At 47.4% G+C, this 21,886-nt stretch overlaps 1 protein-coding gene across 8 annotated transcripts in view; it reads left to right on the forward strand.

The window, feature by feature from the left end:
* The first annotated feature begins 652 nt into the window (after nt 1-652).
* Nucleotides 653-21,886, forward strand: part of PEAR1 (platelet endothelial aggregation receptor 1) — a 72,750-nt gene continuing 51,516 nt past the window's right edge. For 3 of the 8 annotated variants that reach the window (XM_077318732.1, XM_077318888.1, XM_077318896.1), the window contains exon 1: nt 1,216-1,408. The gene's annotated coding sequence lies outside the window, so the exon portion shown is untranslated. Of the gene's footprint in view, nt 678-1,215; nt 1,409-2,067; nt 2,285-13,191; nt 13,215-21,886 lie in introns of those variants that run through there. The other 5 variants (XM_077318817.1, XM_077318902.1, XM_077318841.1 and 2 more) reach the window with 3 other exon arrangements.

Consider the following 21,886-nt stretch of genomic DNA (forward strand, 5'->3'; position numbering starts at 1 on the left):
TATGATTCTATGATTTTTCTTCTGTAAAACCAGGGCCATCCTACAATTTTGCATTAAAACAGTTATATAAAATGAAGCAAAGAAAGGGCAAATATTTTAAAACAGTTTGGAAGTGTCTGCAGTTGTAGCAGATGACCACTAAGGGGAACTTATTGACTGTCAAACGGAGTATCATGCCCAGATCACGGGAGGCTGTGGTTTCGCCTCACTTGGAGTCCTGTGTTCAGTTTTGGGCACCTCAGTTGAAGAGGGATGTAGACAAACTGGAGTGTGTCCAGAGGAAGGCAATAAAGATGGTGAGGGGTTTGGAGATCAAGATGTATGAAGAAAGGTTGGGGGAGCTTGGTCTGCTTAGCCTGGAGAGGAGACGACTGAGAGGGGATCTTATCACCATCTTCAAGTATTTAAAAGGCTGCCATATGGAAGATGGAACAGAATTGTTCTCTCTTTCCCCAGAGGAATGGACCAGAACCAATGGGATGAAAATAATGGAAAAGAAATTCCGTCTAAACAACCAGAAGAAGTTCCTGACATTTAGAGCGGTTTCTCAGTGGAACAGTCTTCCTCAGGAGGTGGTGGGTTATCTGTCATTGGAGATTTCTAAACAGAGGCTGGATTTTTTTAGTTGTACCACCATCTTTTGTTCTTTTGTTTTTATTTTATTTCATTTTATCGAGGTAAGATTTGGTGATTTTAGTGCTATAAGATTTTTCTGTAATGTTTTTATATGTTGTGGAAGGAAGGAAGGAAGGAAGGAAGGAAGGAAGGAAGGAAGGAAGAAAGAAAGAAAGAAAGAAAGAAAGAAAGAAAGAAAGAAAGAAAGAAAGAAAGGAAGGAAGGAAGGAAGGAAGGAAGGAAGGAAGGAAGGAAGGAAGGAAGAAAGAAAGAAAGAAAGAAAGAAAGAAAGAAAGAAAGAAAGAAAGAAAGAAAGAAAGAAAGAAAGAAAGAAAGAAAGAAAGAAAGAACATTTGGGCAATTCCAGATAATATGTACCAGCTCCAATTTATGGGATTTAATAGAGAGACATTTCACAGTCTGTATTTTGCTCCTTTCTCACTTTCTGTGTTGAAAAGGACCACGTCTCTTTTCAGCAGATCCATGCAAGCCCTTGGCAGGCAGCATTTCTGTGTCCAAACTTCCTGAGGGCCAGCTGCAGATCCCAGCCCCTTTCCGCCTCCCCCGCCTTCCTTTTCTCATATAATCTCCCACCGTCCCTCCTGTCTGGCTGAAACTGGGAAGAGAGATGTTGCTTCAGTCCCTTAATTTGGAGCTGGGGTGGGGGGAGGAGTCCACCTCTTAGCTTCCACTTCCTTGGACTTTCTGTGGAGGAGAGTGGCTTGTAGCTGGAAGAGGTGGCTGGACGCATTCGTAGGTGGAGGAGGATTCTTCAGGAGGCTCTCTGCATCAGGTAAGGGCCCGTGGCCTGTTCTGGAGAAATCAGGAGGAGGGCCATGCTGCCATCTGTTGCCAGCCAGCCAGCCAGCCAGCACTGCCCTCTCCAGACAGACCCAGGGGCCGCCTTGGCTAGCCGGGCTGAGTGAGCCACCCAGGGTTCAGGCGTTGAGCAACTTTCTGGGAGAATGAGTGACGGTTTTCTTCCTTGATCACACTCCTGCTGCAGAAGCAGGATTATTTAACTGTTTAGAGAAACCAGGTGGAAGGGGCCTCTTTCTTCCTGGCATGGCCCCTCTTGTTTGTGATCGGGGGGAAAGGCTTCCTTTGGCAAGGTATTTGTTTATGCAAATCAAGATTGCAGGGCTTTCTTCCCCTGAAAGTAGCAACCCTAAAACACAGAGAGGAGGAGACTAGCCACTCAGCTAAGACTTGCTTGGACTCTCCAGAGCAGGAGGTGGATGGCATCTGGAAGGACTCCTGGGTCTTGCTTGGCCTAGACTAACACCTTTTCTGGGCATTTTAAAGTCTTTTGGAATTATTTTTTCTTGGCAGGGATGGGAATGAAAAATACATAATACTTTTTAAAATCAAACCTGAACTTTTTTTTTTACTGCTTTTACAAGACAAAATGCATAATTTATAACATAGTTAAAATTGTATGCATTTCCTCAGATTTCTGCAAGCGAAACTGCTAAAGTTGAAAGGGTCCATCCAGGCCACCTAGTGCACCCCCTCCTCCAAGCAGGACCAGCCTGAAGCATCCATGGACTGCAAACAAGCACTTATTAAAAGGGAGAGCAGGCTGCAAACCTCTTTCGCCGATACGCTGCTTCAGCCCATGGTCCTCAATCATTACCATCTGAGTAGTGGGCAAAAATAAGAGCTGAAGGTAGAAAACAAATTCTGTAATAAAAAGGAAGTGTATTTGGACAGAAATCCTCAACGCAGTCACAAGTACTTGCCTTGAAAAGTACTTGCATATTTGGATATCAAGTTGAATATACTTGTAGCATATCATTGCCAAAATTATTCACATTTAAACAACATATTGTTTGTTATAGTCTCTTCAGCATACATAAGAATTATAATCTAATGCTATAGATTAGGGGTTCCCAAAGTGGGAAGTACCCCTCCAAGTGGTGGAAGGATCCGGGGGGGGGGGCGGTGAGGAATTTGGGGGCAGTAGGGGGGCAGCAATCTGGCTCCTGCTGAGACTGCGTTTTCCTAGTGAGAGACGTTCCAAGGGGGCTTTGCCATTGCCTGCCTCTGGGAAGCAGGAGCCCTGGCCTTCCTGAGTGGTCTCCCACCCCAGTGCTGACCAGGTCATCCCTGCTTAGCTTCTTGAAGAAAACAAGAGCTTCAGGAGGTGGGCTGGGTGTGATCAGATTCCTTCCCCCTCCTCAGACTCTGTCCTTCCCAGGCTCCATCTCAGATCTCCAGGAATTTCTTAACCCAGGGTTGGCAACCCTTTGCCCAAAATCTCCATCTTTGGGAGGCTGGAAAAGCCTTCTCCTGCTTGCTCCTGGCTGTGGGATTTTCCTTTGCTTGCCTCTCTCTGTCTCTCTCTGTCTCTCTTTCCCCCTTTCTCCACCGGATAGATTCTTGCAAGTAGCCATGTTGGTTGAAGCAGCAGAACAAATTTAGAGTCCAGTCAGGCAACTTTAGGACCAACAAAGATTTATTCAAGGTAAGATCTTTCGTGCGCAGGCCCACTTCCTCAGATACAATGTACCTGAACGTTGTCAGACCAACCTTATCTCTTTTTCGAGAATGTTACTGCCATGATAGATCAGGGGAATGCTGGGGACATAGTTTGCCTTGATTTCAGCAAGGCTTTTGATAAGGTTCTGCATGAAATTCTTATTAACAAGTTGGTAAAATGCGGTATGAATCATAGAATCATAGAGTTGGAAGGGGCCATACAGGCCATCTAGTCCAACCCCCTGCTCAACGCAGGATTAGCCCAAAGCATCTTAAAGCATCCAAGAAAAGTGTGTATCCAACCTTTGCTTGAAGACTTCCAGTGAGGGGGAGCTCACCACCTCCTTAGGCAGCCTATTCCACTGCTGAACTACTCTGACTGTGAAAAACTTTTTCCTGATATCTAGCCTAAATCGTTGTACTTTAAGTTTAAACCCATTACTACGTGTCCTCTCCTCTGCAGCCAGCAGAAACAGCATCCTGCCCTCCTCCAATCTTTCAAATACTTAAAGAGGGCTATCATGTCCCCTCTCAATCTCCTTTTCTCCAGGCTGAACATTCCCAAGTCCCTCAACCTATCTTCATAGGGCTTGGTCCCTTGGCCCCAGATCATCTTTGTCGCTCTCCTCTGTACGCTTTCAATTTTATCGACGTCCTTCTTGAAGTGAGGCCTCCAGAACTGCACACAGTACTCCAGGTGTGGTCTGACCAGTGCCGTATACAATGGGACTATGACATCTTGTGATTTTGATGTGATGCCTCTGTTGATACAGCCCAAAATGGCATTTGCCTTTTTTACCGCTGCATCACACTGCCTGCTCATGTTTAGTTTACAATCCACAAGTACCCCAAGGTCTCGTTCACACACAGTGCTACCTAGAAGCGTATCCCCCATCCAGTAGGCATGCTTTTCATTTTTCTGACCCAGATGCAGAACTTTACACTTATCTTTATTAAATTGCATCTTGTTCTCAGTTGCCCATTTTTCCATTGTGTTCAGATCTCGTTGAACTCTGTCTCTGTCTTCCGGAGTATTTGCCAGTCCTCCCAATTTGGTGTCATCTGCAAACTTGATGAGTAGTCCCTCCACCCCCTCATCTAGATCATTAATAAATATGTTAAAATGTACCGGGCCGAGCACCGAGCCCTGAGGTACCCCGCTACTCACCTCTCTCCAGTCTGATGAAACACCATTGACAACAACTCTTTGAGTGCGGTTCTCTAACCAATTCCCTTTCCACCTAACTATCTGAAAATCCAGATTGCAGTCCTTCAATTTATCCATCAGAACATCATGGGGAACCTTGTCAAAAGCTTTACTAAAATCCAAGTAAACAATATCAACCGAATTTCCACTTGGTCAAAAAAGGAAACCAGGAGACAAATCCATGCTGACTTCCTTGGATCACCAAATTGTCCTCCAGATGTTTGCAGATTATCTTCCCCACAACAGAGGTCAGACTCACTGGTCTGTAGTTTCCCGGGTCATCCTTCCTCTGTTTTTTGAAGATTGGAATAATGTTTGCTCTCTTTCAGTCCTCCGGGACATCTCCAGTCCTTAAAGAGGTCCCAAAGATGATGGACAAGGGTTCTGCAAGTTCTCCAGAAAGTTCTTTGAGCATCTCGGGTGCATTTCATCCAGCCCAGGGGATCTGAACTCATCCAGTTCAGCTAAATGCCTCTCGACAACCTCTCTGTCCATGTCAACCTACCACCCAGACACTATCCCTTGGCTACTGCCATCTCTAGATGTGCCTAAACCCTTTGACCTGTGGGAAAAAACAGATGTAAAATAGGCGCTGAACCTTTCTGCTTTCTCTGCATCCTTTGTTAGAGTTTGTCCATCTGTACCCAAGAGTGGGCCTATTGCCTCCTTTGAAAAATCTTGTTTTGTTACAATGGGCTTCCCTGGCCAATCTTAGCTCACTCTCAGCTTTGGCCTTTCTGATGATTGATCTACAGTGCCTAGTAACCTGTAGGTACTCTTCTTTAGAGCTCTGTCCTTCCCTCCATTTCCTGAACATTTTCCTTTTCTTTCTTAGTTCTTCTTGAAGTTCTGTGTTCATCCAAATAGTCTTCTTAGAGCTCCTGCAGTGTTTTCGTCTTTCTGGGATAGTCATTGATATGGATCCTCTTACTGTTAGGTGGATCAAGAACTGGTTGACAGATTGCACCCAAAGGGTGCTTGTAAATGGTTCGTCATATTAATTAATTAATCAATTAATTTGATTTCTATACCACTCTTCCATCAAATAAATAAATAAAAATCTCCTTGGAGAGGAGTGATGAGTGGAGTGCCTCGGGATCTGACAGACCAGTTACTCAGTGGAACAAGCCTCAATAGGTGGTGGGTTCTCCTTCTTTTGAAGTTTTTAAGCAGAGGCCAGATGGTCCTCTGACAGAAAGGCTGATTTAATGACCTTAGATAGATGGTGAGTGGCTGGGCAGGAAGGGATGTGCCAGGGTTTGTCTCCTGTGGCCCTTCCTTGCATACCCAGAGAATTGCTAATTGCTACTGTGGGATGGGAGGTGAATTTCATCCAGGCCAGGCTGGATTCTGGAGATTTTTTGTAGGGGTGGATCACTTGGGCATGGAATTGGGGCCACTGTGGGCAGGCAAGTAGTTGTGAGTTCCTGCATTATGTGTGAGGTTGGACTAGATGACCCTGGAGGTCCCTTCTAACCCTATGTGTGCTGCCCTAGCCGGGCACACGCAGGGTTAGTGCAAGGGCAAGCACGGTTACCGAGTCCAGCAAGTTCAAAGCGCGTACCAGAGAGTAGTCAAAAGTCCAGCACGGGTCTTATCAGGAATTGTTAGCTGACGAAGTCCAAAGGAGAACCGAAAGAGTTGTCCTTTATCTTTACCAAGGTCAAGCCGGGAATCAGTCAAACAGAGCTTCACCAAAGCAGGAAACCAGTCAAGGCAATGGGTGGACACGTGCACAAGGTTATAGCCACACTGGGAAGCACCTCTGCTGTGCTTAAGAACAAGCTGAGCTGTCACACCAAGTGGCTGCACCTGGCACTCAGCCTTCCTCCGATAAATGAGCCCCACCTGAGCCCAACCTAGCTTGTTGCTTTAGCCTAAGCCGAGCACTTTGCCTTCGTGTTGCCAACACTGTCCTCCTGCATTCCCTCCTGCGCTCTGGAGAAGAGTCTGGGGTGTTCAGGGGAATTGCTACAGGCTGAGGTCATGCTGGTGCAGAGGGCATGGTGCTTGTCTGGCTGGGACCTGGTTGTGGCTCCCTATCGGGACTTGCCTCTCTAAGCAGCACCCTGCTGCTTTGCTCCAGCTCCTCCACTTCTTCCTCCGAGGGAGCTGGCAGAAGGAGCTCAGGCACTGCTGCAGAGGCAAATTCAGTGACAAATTATTTTTGTTAAAAATAGGCCATGGGCAAAAAGTCCATAAGATAATACTCAATTTGATGCAGACCATAAAGCAGCTTTTAAAAAGGTGAAACCCTTTATTTTTGTTTTTCAGACTTTATATAAGCTGCCTGTACTGTCCCCACGGCAGTCCTCTTCCCTCCCCCACACATACTGTGGCCACCTCATTCCAGGTCAGCGGTCACAATCGAGCCCCATCTGTGGTTTCCATTAAGGGTATAGAGGCAGGATCTATTGTCCATTCTCTCTCTGTGGATGTCCCCCTCCTTCCACCCTGGGGGTTGTGAGGCTTAGCCCCCCCCCCAGTGCACCTCAATGTGTTTTGGGCTCACCTTTTAAAATGTGCTATTGTTATTGGGAGAGCTCGCCCCGCCCCACCCCACACCGTGATGCCTCTGAGTAGGAAGGCTGGTGAGACTGAAGCCTGGCAGAGTAGGGGAACCCCTTTGGAGGTGCCTGTGACTGCTGCTCCTCGCCTTCCTTCCTTCCTTCCTTCCTTCCTTCCTTCCTTCCTTCCTTCCTTCCTTCCTTCCTTCCTTTTCTTCCTCCCTCCCTCCCTCCCTTCCTTCCATGCCTCTTCCAGCTCCTTCCTCCTTATAGCTCCAATGCCAGGCTGGCACTGCAGGGCATGGGGATTGGTGGGCCATTGCCCACCTCTCTGAACCCTGTCCTTCCCACGTTCATTAAGCGGGCCTTTGTGCCCACCCCTGAGACACTGCCTCGGCCCTGCAGCCTCTCCTGCTGTTTTTTGTGCTTTGCTCTGTCCAGAAGTCCCTCATAGCCACTTCCTCCTTCTCCCTTGGGTTCAGTGCATTTGGGGTGAGAGGATCCGGCCTCAGCACTCAACAGACAGCTTGGGATGAAGTTTCCTTTAAGACACTGTCAGTGCAGGGGGGGGGGGGGGTTCTGTTGGCTCTCCTCCTCTTTTGCATGGCTATCCCTGACCTCTCATTTGGCCTAGGAAAGGAGCCAGTGGGAGGATCTGCATTACTCCTGATCTGTGTACACATTCCTGGCATAGATGCTTGGTCCTTTCCCACTCCCCAAAGGAAGCCCTAGCACTCTGGTTCACTGACCTTCAAGTCATGATTTTTTTTTGGGGGGGGGGGAGGATGGATGGATATTGTGTATGTGTGTGTGTGTGTGTGTATGTGTGTGTGAGAGAGAGAGAGAGAGAGAGAGAGAGAGAGAGAGAGAGAGAAAGGAGTGACCAGAATGCTCTTAGAATGGCTATTGCTTCAAATGCCTTTTTTTGTGGGCCGTCTCCTCCATGTCCAATTAATATTCTTGACTGGCCACCATTCGTTTGCTCCTTTCCTATAAACAGGAAAATGGAAAGGAGTTGATGTGGGCTTTGGGTGTGAATGGCAGCTTCCTGCCGACCGGCCGGTGTGGGTGATGGGAAATGAGAAGACCAGAAAAAGGAGCCTCTCTGTGGCAGCAAGTAGGCAGCTTCTCTTTCACAGTCCTTGGAGCCCATCTCATCGTCCAATGGTGTCTCTTTAGCAGGCGATAGATAGGGCCATTCCGCACAAGTTTAATATAGCAGGAGTGTGGCAAATTGTAAACGCTACTAATTTGCAGTTATTCACGACGTCGCACATAATCTGCCACACTCTTGAAACCGATCAGCAAAAAGCGATTCGTTGTGGCGCTTAAAGGGGAATCCAGAAAAGTGGATTCACCGTCCGAAAAGCACTACACTCTTGCAAGCAATCTGCAACACTAGCGAAAAAGACCTGTGTGTTAACTTTCTGCAAACAATCTGCCACATTGATCCTTGTGCGGAATGGGCCATAGAGATAATTTCCCTTGAGTCCGGGAGCCAGCCTCCACATTAGGGAGCCCAGACTCCCCTGTAGCAAGTACAAGTTTTTGTCTGTTCTGTTGAGGAAATTTTAGCTTGCCTGAGCTGTAAACGGGGTTGCCAACTGGCCTGAACAACAAAAAAAAAACCTCCTGTCCCTTTAATAGAGGATTAATGAGATGTAATTTATCAGGGATTACATTAAATCAAAACTGAAGGGATGAGCAGAGCAGCGGTCATGATAGGAGAGATGGCCCAAGGCCAGACAGGCCTTTTTGCCTGATGACCACTACTCTGAACTGGGCCCCAGAGTTGATGGGCAGCCAATGGTATGGGAACAATATTCACTCTTCCCCCAGCCCCCCCGTAATGTTGGCTCCACAGGTGATTGACCCAAAACAAGGGGACCAGTTGAACTCCATCGGTGGTCAGATGGAGGCCTTCAGGGCTTCAGCTTCAGCCAGTTTTCTGCCTACCCTTTCTTTGCTTTGGCCAAGCAGTGGGTCAGGGACTCTATTGGGAGGCCAGGAGGTTTGGACAGAGAAAGAGACAGTGACGTTGATCAGCAGGTTGATGACATTGAATTCCAAAGCTATGAATGGTTTCTCCTATGCTTGCTAAGTTGTAAACAATGTATTTTATATTGTGTAATCAGTAAAAGTAGAGCCTCTTGTGGTGCAGAGTGGTAAGGCAGCAGTCATGCTGTCTGAAGCTGTCTGCCCATGAGGCTGGGAGTTCGATCCCAGCAGCCGGCTCAAGGTTGACTCTGCCCTCCATCCTTCCAAGGTCAGTAAAATGAGTACCCAGCTTGCTGGGGGGTAAACGGTAATGACTGGGGAAGGCACTGGCAAACCACCCCGTATTGAGTCTGCCATGAAAACACTATAGGGCGTCACCCCAAGGGTCAGACATGACTCGGTGCTTGCACAGGGGATACCTTTACCTTTACCTTTTAATCAGTAAAAGAAGACTTGGATGTCCTATATTTCAATTTGCCCCAAGTTCCTGCTTTCCCTAGAGTGGGGATAGGAATGAAAAAACAAAAAAAAAACCAAACAAACAAAAACAAGCCCACTGTTTTCCACCCATGGCTTCCGAATTTCCAGGAATTCTTAATCTCCAACCCTAACCCTCGGCTGCTTTTAGGCTGCCTTGGGGGGATGGGGCACATTAGGTAACAGACTTGTGGAAAATTGGGCTAAGCAAATTCAAGAAGAGTCGATTGTGAGAAGCTGTTACCAGCTTTGCTGCCCTGCCTGTGCCTCGCTACAGGTTCCTCCCCATCCGCCCCTTTCCCCTGTGTCCTTGGCAAGAATGCTTATCCTGGAAATTCAGCCTATGACACATGTTTCCTGCCAAACAGAGTCCTTTCCTGTGATGAGGTCATGTTGATGAATAAATGTGGCCCTTCTACAAGCTATGCAGCAAGTGCAACAGCAGCAAATTGTCTCTAGGACATTGGGGGGGGGGGAGGAGAGAAACGGGGTGAGTGGGCAAATATGTGTTGTAAGTAAACAGCAGCAGGTGGGGAGGGAAACAATCGGAGGACATGGGAATCCTGGTACAGGCAGTGAGGAAACTGCGGGACGCCTCAAAGGGTCCCAGGCGGCCTCATTGCTCCTGAGTGCGCATTCTCCCCCTGCCCTCATCCCTCATAACTCCTGGCGTACAGTTATTTGATGGGGACACAATCTGCTTTGTATAAAGCAAGCATTGGAAAGTATTAGCTACTGACTGTGTGAGAACAGACCAGTGCAGTTTGTGGGGGCTGGGGTGGTAGGAGGAGGGATGTCCCAAAACCATTCTTTCATTCACCATCCAAATTCCTCAGTGGGAACAAGAGCCAGCACCTTGGGCCAGAGATGGGTTGCTTTGCCTGTGTGGTAGTCCGTTAGACCTGAAGCAGCTGAGAGGGCCACAGTGCAGTGGGGGAGACTGTTCCTGTAACCTTCCTGCTAGACCTGGTGCTTCTCTGAGGGTTGTTTCCAGCACAAGTCCTGCCTGCCAACGTGTGTCTGGAAGGCCAAGGCTGGTGCCTGCCCACGGCTTTTGGGTCTGCCTGAGCCATCAGAGCTGTAGGGCCTCCAAAGTGGAGCTAGGGGCGTCCACTCTCATCCTGTGCAGAAGGAGGGAGGCTGGGGGGTGTTGAAGTCCAGCTTAAGAGCTCCTGGGACCCATTTCTTTAAGGAAGAGCACGGGGCTAGGTGGGCTTGGGGTCTGATGCAGCAAGGCATCCCTGGGCACAGAGGAAGTGCTTTTGGAGGGAAGATGGCTCCCAGCCTTATGGATCCGCTTCCTCGTCTGGTGGTCAACTGGAAAGTCTGCTCAGCATAGCTGTTCTGTAATGCAGTGGTCCGCAACCTTTTTCAGGTTGCAGACCGGCGGCAGGGAGGGCAATCACCCGGCCACGCAATAGCTCTTGTTTGAGTAGCGCCCACCCTTCACATGCTCCCTTCCCTTCCAGCATTCTCGTCCATGGTATGACACTCATCATGTCTCTGAGTTTATTAAAGTTTGCCCTACGAAAATCCAACATCCGCGTCTGGCTACAAGCTTCCTTGGCTCCCCATCTCAAAAGGAATTCTATGAGGACATGGTCACTTCCCCCTAGGGTCCCCACCTCCTTCACCTCATCCACCAACTCTTTCCTGTTGGTCAGTATTAAGTCCAGTATGGCTGAACCTCTTGTGGGTTCATCTACCATTTGATAAATGAAATTGTCAGCCAGGCAGGTCAGAAAGTTGCATGACTTCAATTGATTCTCGGACAGCCTGTAAGCACAAGAGAGATCTCTGCAGGCATTAAAAATGTTCTCTAAAATAAGATCCACCCAAACCAAACAAGCCAATTTGTGGGGGTGGGGAGGCATTTACTCTTGGCAGCTTGTTAGCTCCCATGCAGGGAAGCTGGAAGGGCTCCAGGCGTAACTGAAGCCAGCTGGTTGTGTTTTCCCTTCTTTCCTAACCTGCAGTTTTTCTCCTGTTTGCATGAATGTTGCCTCTTTCCCAGGCATTCTGGGTGAGAGCTAAAACAAGGGCCCAGAGGCCCTTCCAGCAACGCTGCTGCAGTGGGACTGTGGTGTGATGCAGTAGTCTTTGGGGTACATCTCAATATTTGGACCTTGGGGGATTGCAAAAACCCATAGATGAGGGGGTGGAGGCACTAATCAGGTTTGCAGATGACACCAAATTGGGAGGACTGGCAAATACTCCGGAAGATAGAGACAGAGTTCAACGAGATCTGAACACAATGGAAAAATGGGCAAATGAGAACAAGATGCAATTTAATAAAGATACTTATCTTTATTAAATTGCATCTTGTTCTCATTTGCCCATTTTTGCCCAAAGTTCTGCATCTGGGTCAGAAAAATGAAAAGCATGCCTACTGGATGGGGGATACGCTTCTAGGTAGCACTGTGTGTGAACGAGACCTTGGGGTACTTGTGGATTGTAAACTAAACATGAGCAGGCAGTGTGATGCAGTGGTAAAAAAGGCAAATGCCATTTTGGGCTGTATCAACAGAGGCATCACATCAAAATCACAAGATGTCATAGTCCCATTGTATACGGCACTGGTCAGACCACACCTGGAGTACTGTGTGCAGTTCTGGAGGCCTCACTTCAAGAAGGACGTCGATAAAATTGAAAGGGTACAGAGGAGAGCGACGAAGATGATCTGGGGCCAAGGGACCAAGCCCTATGAAGATAGGTTGAGGGACTTGGGAATGTTCAGCCTGGAGAAAAGGAGGTTGAGAGGGGACATGATAGCCCTCTTTAAGTATTTGAAAGGTTGTCACTTGGAGGAGGGCAGGATGCTGTTTCTGCTGGCTGCAGAGGAGAGGACACGCAGTAATGGGTTTAAACTTCAAGTACAACGATATAGGCTAGATATCAGGAAAAGGTTTTTCACAGTCAGAGTAGTTCAGCAGTGGAATAGGCTGCCTAAGAAGGTGGTGAGCGCCCCCTCACTGGCAGTCTTCAAGCAAAGGTTGGATACACACTTTTCTTGGATGCTTTAGGATGCTCTGGGCTGATCCTTTGTAGAGCAGGGGGTTGGACTAGATGGCCTGTATGGCCCCTTCCGATTCTATGATTCTATGATTCATAGAACCTTAGAGTCAGAAGGGGTCAAAGAGGCCACCTTGTCCAATCGCCGGCTCAAGGCAGAATGAGCCTAAAGCATCCATGTTAACTTCTAATTTTATGCAGCAGCCTGCCTTTGAATAAGACCAGCAAGGCTGAGGGGCGGAGGATTGTACCTTTTCTTTGTATTCTATCATTGATCTGTTGCTGTGTAGAGTATGTGTGTGGTGCAGTGCTTAAGAGCAGTAGCCTCTAATCCGGAGAACTGGGTTCGATTCCCCACACCTTCACCTGCAGCCAGCTGGGTGACCTTGAGCCAGTCATAGTTCTCTCAGAGGTCTCTCAGCCCCACCTCCCTCACAGGGTGCCTGGTGTGGGGAGAGGAAGGAAAGGCAATTGTAAGCCGCTTGGAGACTCCTTCGGGTAGTGAAAAGCGGGGTATAAAACCCAACGGCTTGAGACTTAGCGTTCCCCTCATGGAGTAGAAAGAAAAATGGTGACAGGCGGCTTTCCCTGCTCTCACTCTTGGCAGAGGCCTGCTTGCCTTCCTTTGCATGGAGATTACAAGTGGAACAAGTCCCGGAATCACAGCCAAGGTGTGTGTATGAGAAGGGGGACTTCTTCCCACACAGCCTCTGACTGGGGGGCCATGAGGCAACTCCAGGGGTTATTTCCTGTTTTGAGCAGAAGCTCACAGAGGCTCAAATCACAGTTTTAACGGGGCAGCTTGTTGAAAGACTTGGAAGCGTTCGTATTTCATGCTGATACAGTCCAGATGTGTCATAAGCACTAGACCATCCCTCTGGTGTGACGCTCCAGAAGACCCAGCCATGAGAACTAAGGTATTGATGAACTTCACCTACCCAAATGCCTGCATGTGTTCCTTCGTTTTATTCATCTTTCTTATTACTTACCCAGCTTGGTGGCCTTGCTGTCTGAAATGTGGTGACCGGGAGGGGGAGGCGGAATAGACTGGTGGGCCCACCATCCCTGGAGCTCAATAGTGCAAAGTTGTGCGGTTGCAAGAGCAACAGATCCTGCCCGCACTGACATAATGGATGTGCAGGAGGCCGTGAGGAGAGCACTCAAGGAATGAAGCAGGAGTCCAGTGGTGCCAACCCCCCCCCCCCAAGGACTCTTATTCTGGCAGGAACTTTCTTGAGTCAGGGCTCGCTTCTTCAGATGCGTGTTGTAGTGCAGGTTGTCGAGACACCGCGTAGGCTGCACGGATGCCCCTCTAGAGCCCACTCACACCCCAGAGAGGGTTGGGTTGGGTTCTGGGCTGAGCAGAAAGGCCAGAGCGGCTGCAGCTGAGGCATTGACGTTCCGTTTCACCCCCTCCTTGCTTCTAACCTCGCAAAGTCTAGTAGGGGGAATGCATTCTTGGTTCAAGATTTCTCTTCCTACTCATGTCCCAGGCACATGGGTGGTCCATGTAGCACTGGGGGAGGATGGGTGGGAAGAGGGAGGTGCGGCTGGCTGGGAGTAGTGAAGAGCAGGCGGGAAGAGCCATCTTCCCAGGCTAATTGATTCCATCTGCCCGTCCCAACCAGTTTGCAGACTAGCCTTTGAGTTGGTTCTTTAAGTGCTCCCCTGGCGATTCTATCTGTCCCATTTTTTGAGTTGGCAAGAGATTGTTACCTTGAAAGTAACACTTGGTTTTAGAGAATTCTAGGAGTAATTATATTTTTTCCTCTGTGAATTTCAACATAAATCATAACATTAGTTTATTTATTATTTATTTATTAGATTTTAATACTGCCCTTCCATACGGCTCAGGGCGGTTTACACATAACATCACGGGGGAATACAGTTTTCAGATCAATTGGTGCACAATCAGATCCACAAGATCCTGTTCAAAATACAAAGAGGTATATGTGATACAATTAAATGTGAAATTGTGTAGCCTTGTACCAGAACACGATGCAGGCCACTGTATGAACTCTCATTCTCTGAGCATTTTTACATCAAAATATTCTCTAAAACATTTGACACACCACCGTCTCTCTTGTGCCTCAGCTCTGAAATTCCTTTTTTTTGCAGCAATTTGCCTAGCTCCAAAACTGACATTTTTTTCTCCCTCCTAAAATACTAGAATTCAAGGGCACTTGATTAAGATGATGGACAGTAGGTTCAGGATGAAAAAAAGAAATCATAAAATCATAGAGCTGGAAGGGACATCCAGGGTCTAGTCCAACCCCCACTGTTTTTGAGTCCAATGGCACCTTTGTTGTTGTTGTTATGTGCGAACTCGTGTCCGACCCATCGCAACCCCATGGACAATGATCCTCCAGGCCTTCCTGTCCTCTACCATTCCCCGGAGTCCATTTAAGTTTGCACCTACTGCTTCAGTGACTCCATCCAGCCACCTCATTCTCTGTCGTCCCCTTCTTCTTTTGCCCTCGATCGCTCCCAGCATTAGGCTTTTCTCCAGGGAGTCCTTCCTTCTCATGAGGTGGCCAAAGTATTTGAGTTTCATCTTCAGGATCTGGCCTTCTAAGGAGCAGTCAGGGCTGATCTCCTCTAGGACTGACCGGTTTGTTCGCTTTGCAGTCCAAGGGACTCGCAAGAGTCTTCTCCAGCACCAGAGTTCAAAAGCCTCAATTCTTTGACACTCGGCCTTCCTTATGGTCCAACTTTCGCAACCATACATTACAACTGGGAAGACCATAGCCTTGACTAAACGCACTTTTGTTGGCAGGGTGATGTCTCTGCTTTTTAGGATGCTGTCTAGATTTGCCATAGCTTTCCTCCCCAGGAGCAAGCGTCTTTTAATTTCTTTGCTGCAGTCCCCATCTGCAGTGATCTTGGAGCCCAGGAAAATAAAATCTGTCACTATCTCCATTTCTTCCCCATCTATTTGCCAGGAATTGAGAGGGCCGGATGCCATGATCTTTGTTTTCTTGATGTTGAGTTTCAAGCCAACTTTTGCACTCTCCTCCTTCACCCGCATCAACAGGATCTTTAGTTCCTCTTCACTTTCTGCCATTAGAGTGGTATAATCTGCATATCTGAGGTTGTTGATATTTCTCCCTGCAATCTTGATCCCAATTTGTGACTTCTCTAATCCCGCATTTCTCATGATGTGCTCTGCATACAAGTTAAATAGGCAAGGCGACAGTATACAGCCTTGCCGAACTCCTTTCTCAATTTTGAAACAGTTAGTGATTCCATGTTCAGTTCTCACTGTTGCTTCTTGACCTGCATATACATTTCTCAAGAGACAAATAAGATGCTCTGGTATTCCCATCTCTTTAAGAACTTGCCACAATTTGTTGTGCTCCACACAATCAAAGGCTTTAGCATAGTCAATGAAGCAGAAGTAGACGTTCTTCTGGTACTCCCTAGCTTTCTCCATGATCCAGCGTATGTTGGCAATTTGATCTCTAGTTCCTCTTCCTCTTCGAAATCCTGCCTGTACTTCTGGAAGTTCTCGGTCCACATATTGCTGGAGCCTAGCTTGTAGGATTTTGAGCATAACTTTGCTAGCATGAGAAAATGAGTGCAATGGTGCGGTAGTTTGAACATTCTTTGGCATTGCCCTTCTTTGGGATTGGAATGTAAACTGACCTTTTCCAATCCCGTGGTCATTGTTGAGTTTTCCAAATTTGCTGGCATATTGAGTGTAGCACTTTTACTGCATCGTCCTTTAAGATTTTGAATAGTTCAACTGGAATGCTGTCACCACCACTAGCTTTATTGTTGCTCAGACTTCCTAAGGCCCATTTGACTTCACATTCCAGGATGTCTGGCTCCAGGTCAGTAACTACCCCATTGTGGTCATCAGGGATGTTAAGCTCGCTCTTGTATAGTTCTTCTGTATAATTTTGCCACCTTTGTTTGATCTCTTCTGCTTCTGTGAGGTCCCTACCATTTTGGTCCCTTATCATACCCATCTTTGCATGAAACGTAATCTTCATATCTCCAATTTTCTTGAAAAGATCTCTGGTCCTCCCCATTCTATTGTTTTCTTCTATTTGTTTGCACTGTTCATTTAAGAAGGCATTCTTATCTCTTCTAGCTTTTCTCTGGAATTCTGCATTCAATTGGGTGTATCTTTCTCTTTCTCCCTTGCCTTTCACTTCCCTTCTCTCCTTAGGTATTTGTAAAGCTTCCTCAGACAGCCATTTTGATTTCTTGCATTTCTTTTTCTTTGGGATGGTTTTAGTTGCTACCTCTTGTACAATGTTGCGAACCTCCGTCCATAGTTCTTCAGGCACTCTGTCTATCAGATCTAATTCCTTAAATCTATTTGTCACCTCTACTGTATATTCGTCGGGGATATGATTTAGTTCATACCTGAGTGGCCTAGTGCTTTTCCCTACTTTCTTCAATTTAAGCCTAAATTTTGCAACAAGAAGCTGATGATCTGAACCACAATCAGCTCCTGGTCTTGTTTTTATTGACTGTATAGAACTTTTCCATCTTTGGCTGCAGAGCACATAGTTAATCTGATTTCTGTGTTGACCGTCTGGTGATGTCCATGTGTAGAGTCGTCTCTTGGGTTGCTGGAAAAGAGTGTTTGCTATGACCATTGTATTCTCTTGACAAAATTCTACCAGCCTGTGCCCTGCTTCATTTTGTACTCCAAGGCCAAACTTGCCTGTTATCCCGGTTATCTTTTGGTTTCCTACTTTAGCATTCCAATCCCCCATGATGATAAGCACATCATTTTTGGGCGTTGCTTCTAGAAGGTGTTGTAGGGCTTCATAGAACTGATGAACTTCATCCTCTTCAGCAGCAGTGGTTGGGGCATAGACCTGGATCACTGTGATGTTAAATGGTTTGCCTTGGATTCGAACTGAGATCATTCTGTCATTTTGGGGATTGTATCACAAGACTGCTTTTCCTACTATCTTATTGATTATGAAGGCTACTCCATTTCTTCTGCGAGATTCTTGTCCACAGTAGTATACCTGATGGTCATCTGAATTAAATTCACCCATTCCTGTCCATTTTAGTTCACTGATTCCTAAAATGTCGATGTTCAGTCTTGTCATTTCTTGTTTAACCACGTCCAGCTTGCCTTGATTCATGGATCTGACGTTCCAGGTTCCTATGGAATAAAAAGCTTTACAGCATTGGACTGTCTTTTCGCCACCAGTTACTTCCACAACTGAGCGTCCTTTCGGCTTTGGCCCAGCCGCTTCATTCATTCTGGCGCTACTCGTACTAGCCATCTGCTCATCCCCAGTAGCATATTGGACACCTTCCGACCTGAGGGGCTCATCTTCCAGCATCATAACGTTTTGCCTTTTGGAACTGTCCATAGAGTTTTCATGGCAAAGATACTGGAGTGGTTTGCCATTTCCTTCTCCAGTGGATCACCTTTTGTCAGAGCTCTCAGCTATGACCTGTCCGTCTTGGGTAGCCCTGCACGGTATAGCTCATAGCTTCACTGAACTACGCAAGCCCCCTTGCCACAACAAGGCAGCGATCCTTGAAGGGGGATGGCACCTTTAAAACCAGCAAATATTTATTCTTAAGGATCTTAAAGGTGCTGTTGGACTAAAATTTTATTGTGCCACTTCAGATCAACATGACTATCCACGTGAATCTATTTTTACACAGAGAGACTTAGATGTGGAATTCACTGCCAGTGGATGGAGTTATGAACACAGGAATAAATAGGTTTTAAAGGGGATTAGATTCATCAAGGATAAGTCAATCAGTGGTGACTAAAGGGAATCTCCACATTAAGAGGCACTAATTATTGGAATTCCAGAGCCAGGAGGCAGTATCAGAAGAGTTGGTTCTTATATGCCGCTTTTCTCTACCCGAAGGAGGCTCAAAGCGGCTTAAAATCGCCTTCCTTGTCCTCTCCCCACAACAGACACCCTGTGAGGTGGGTGAGGCTGAGAGAGCCCTGATATCACTGCTTGGTCGGAACAGTTTTATCAGTGCCATGGCGAGCCCAAGGTCACCCAGCTGGCTGCACGTGGGGGAGAACAGAATCAAACCTGGCATGCCAGATTAGAAGTCTGCACTCCTAACCACTACACCAAACTGGCTATCCAGGCCTTGGCCTCTCTGCCCCGTTGTTGGCCCTGCAAAGGAACTCGTTGGGCCTGATCCAGCAGGGCTCTTCTGAGGCTCTTCTCAGGGGAAGGCCTCGGCCTCTCTGCCCTGTGGCTGGCCCTGCAGAGGAATTGGCTGGCCCTTGGGTGAGACCGGGGGCTGGACTGGAGGGACCCTCCCTGGTCTGGCCCAGCAGGGCTCTTCTGAGGGTCTCCTCAGGGGAAGGCCTCGGCCTCTCTGCCCTGTTGCTGGCCATGCAGAGGAACTGGCTGGGCACTGTGTGGTATGGGAGGCTGGACTAGGTGGACCTTCATCCCACAGGTCAAAGTGTTTAGGCACATTTAGAGATGGCCGTAGCCAAAGGATAGTGTCTGGGTGGCAGGTTGACATGGACAGAGAGGTTGTTGAGAGGCATTTAGCTGCACTGGATGACTTCAAATCCCCTGGTCCGGATGAAATGCACCCGAGAGTACTCAAAGAACTTTCCAGAGAACTTGCACAGCCCTTGTCCATCATCTTCGGAACCTCATTAAGGACTGGAGATGTCCCGGAGGACTGGAAGAGAGCAAACGTTATTCCGATCTTCAAAAAAGGGAGGAAGGATGACCCGGGAAACTACAGACCAGTGAGTCTGACCTCTGTTGTGGGGAAGATAATGGAGCAGATATTAAAGGGAGTGATCTGCAAACATCTGGAGGACAATTTGGTGATCCAAGGAAGTCAGCATGGATTTGTCTCCAACAGGTCCAGCCAGACCAACCTGGTTTCCTTTTTTGACCAAGTAACAGGTTTGCTGGATCGTGGAAATTTGGTTGATGTCATTTACTTGGTTTTTAGTAAAGCTTTTGATAAGGTTCCCCATGATGTTCTGATGGATAAGTTGAAGGACTGCAATCTGGATTTTCAGATAGTTATGTGGATAGGGAATTGGTTAGAGAACCGCACTCAAAGAGTTGTTGTCAATGGTGTTTCATCAGACTGGAGAGAGGTGAGTAGCGGGGTACCTCAGGGCTCGGTGTTCGGCCCGGTACTTTTTAACATATTTATTAATGATCTAGATGAGGGGGTGGAGGGACTACTCATCAAGTTTGCAGATGACACCAAATTGGGAGGACTGGCAAATACTCCGGAAGATAGAGACAGAGTTCAACGAGATCTGAACACAATGGAAAAATGGGCAAATGAGAACAAGATGCAATTTAATAAAGATAAGTGTAAAGTTCTGCATCTGGGTCAGAAAAATGAAAAGCATGCCTACTGGATGGGGGATACGCTTCTAGGTAACACTGTGTGTGAACGAGACCTTGGGGTACTTGTGGATTGTAAACTAAACATGAGCAGGCAGTGTGATGCAGCGGTAAAAAAGGCAAATGCCATTTTGGGCTGTATCAACAGGGGCATCAGAAGAAGAAGAAGAAGAGTTGGTTCTTATATGCCGCTTTTCCCTACCCGAAGGGTACAATGATACAATGATATAGGCTAGATAGCAGGAAAAATTTTTTCACAGTCAGAGTAGTTCAGCAGTGGAATAGGCTGCCTAAGGAGGTGGTGAGCTCCCCCTCACTGGCAGTCTTCAAGCAAAGGTTGGATACACACTTTTCTTGGATGCTTTAGGATGCTTAGGGCTAATCCTGCGTTGAGCAGGGGGTTGGACTAGATGGCCTGTATGGCCCCTTCCAACTCTATGATTCTATGATTCTATGATTCTATGGATATCTGTTGGAAGACCAACTCTGCTAAAAACACAAACACCATTCTTGCTTACAGCTTCATTTCCCAGAAAATAGAGAGGATTCTGCTATTTTAGACTTGATTCTCATCAATATGGAAGAACTGGTAGATGAGATGGGAGTAGTGGGCACACTTGGGAGTAGTGACCATGTGAGGCTGGTGCTGCCTCCCCTCCCCTCTTCAGGAAAAGAAAGAAACAAGCAGCCTGCTGCTGCACTTGCCCCTTCCCTGGCTTGCTCTGGCTGTAGACTCTCCGGAGTCAAAAGACAAGAAATAAAGCACTCTCCAAACTTCTGCTCCTTTAATGCTGGCTGGAGCTTTACTCACCCCCCTCACCCCCCCCCTTCAGGAAAAGCTAAATGAGCAGCTTCATGACCACTGCTCCTCTTCCTCTGCCTCTATGAGCCTCCCCAATCAAGTGCAGAACACTTCGGGGGAAAGGAAGGAGGGGCCAGGACCAATGGGATGAAATTAATTCAAAATAAATTCCGTCTAAACCTCTGGAAGACGTTCCTGACAGTCAGAGCGGTTTCTCAGTGGAACAGGCTTCCTCGGGAGGTGGTGGGTTCTCCATCTTTGGAGATTTTTAAACAGAAGCTGGACAGCCATCTGACGGAGAGGCTGATTCTGTGAAGGCTCAAGGGGGTGGCAGGTGACAGTGGAGGAGCAAGAGTGTTGTGAGTGTCCTGCACAGTGCAGGGGGTTGGACTAGATGACCCAGGAGGTCCCTTCCAACTTTATGATTCTATGAAGGAAGAAGACCCGTGTTCAAATCTATCTGAATACAGCAGGATCGACAATGAAAAAAGGAAGTAAGTGCAGAACCAGCCCAGGACCAGGAGCAATGGGTTTACATTACAGGAAAGGAGGTTCAGCTGAAATATTAGGAAGCCTTTTCTGATGGGGGGGGCTGTTTCTAGATGGAATCTGCTGCCTTGGAGTCTCCTTCGTTGGAGGTTTTTGCGAGGATATGGAGGAGCGCGTGTCAGGAGTACGTGATTTTTAAGTCCCCGAGAAGGTGGGTGGCTTGGCTGGTCTCCCTCTGGGGTCTGTCTGATTCTGATTCAGCTCAGCATGAGGCTTCCATTGGAGAGTGTCCTCTCACTAACCCTCCCTTCTCTTTATGTCTTTTAGGAGTGCGGACTTCTAATCTGGCATGCCAGGTTTGATTCTGCGCTCCCCCACATGCAGCCAGCTGGGTGACCTTGAGATTGCCACAGCACTGATAAAACTGTGCAGACCGAGCAGGAATATCAGGGCTCTCTCAGCCTCGCCTCCCTCACAGGGTGTCTGTAGTGGGGAGAGGAAAGGGGACTGTAAGCCGCTTTGAGACGCCTTCGGGTAGGGAAAAGCGGCATATAAGAACCAACTCTTCTTCTTCTTCTTCTTCTTCTTCTTCTTCTTCTTCTTCTTCTTCTTCTTCTTCTTCTTCTTCTTCTGTCTAGCTGTTTGGATTTAATTGTCTCTCTGCTTTGTTTTTTATAATACGTATTTTTAAAAGCTTGTTTAAATAGTTGGGTTGCTTTGGGTGCAATGGAGGTATTAGGATGCTCTAAACTAAAGGATAAAACAATGCAAAAAGAGCTGCATCTGGCCATAAAGCTGATTCAGCAGTTCTTCTGGGCGAGGTTCCTCAACCTGTTGCCCACGCCGTGTTCCAGGAAAGGAGACAATTTCTTTATTCAATAGGAACAATTTCACCATTACTGCAGTGCAGGATTCTTTCAAAGTGATGGAGATCCAGGAGTTCCTTGCATGTGGCTCG

Source organism: Paroedura picta, chromosome 1 (assembly GCF_049243985.1).
Source record: "Paroedura picta isolate Pp20150507F chromosome 1, Ppicta_v3.0, whole genome shotgun sequence".
NCBI lineage: Eukaryota > Metazoa > Chordata > Lepidosauria > Squamata > Gekkonidae > Paroedura > Paroedura picta.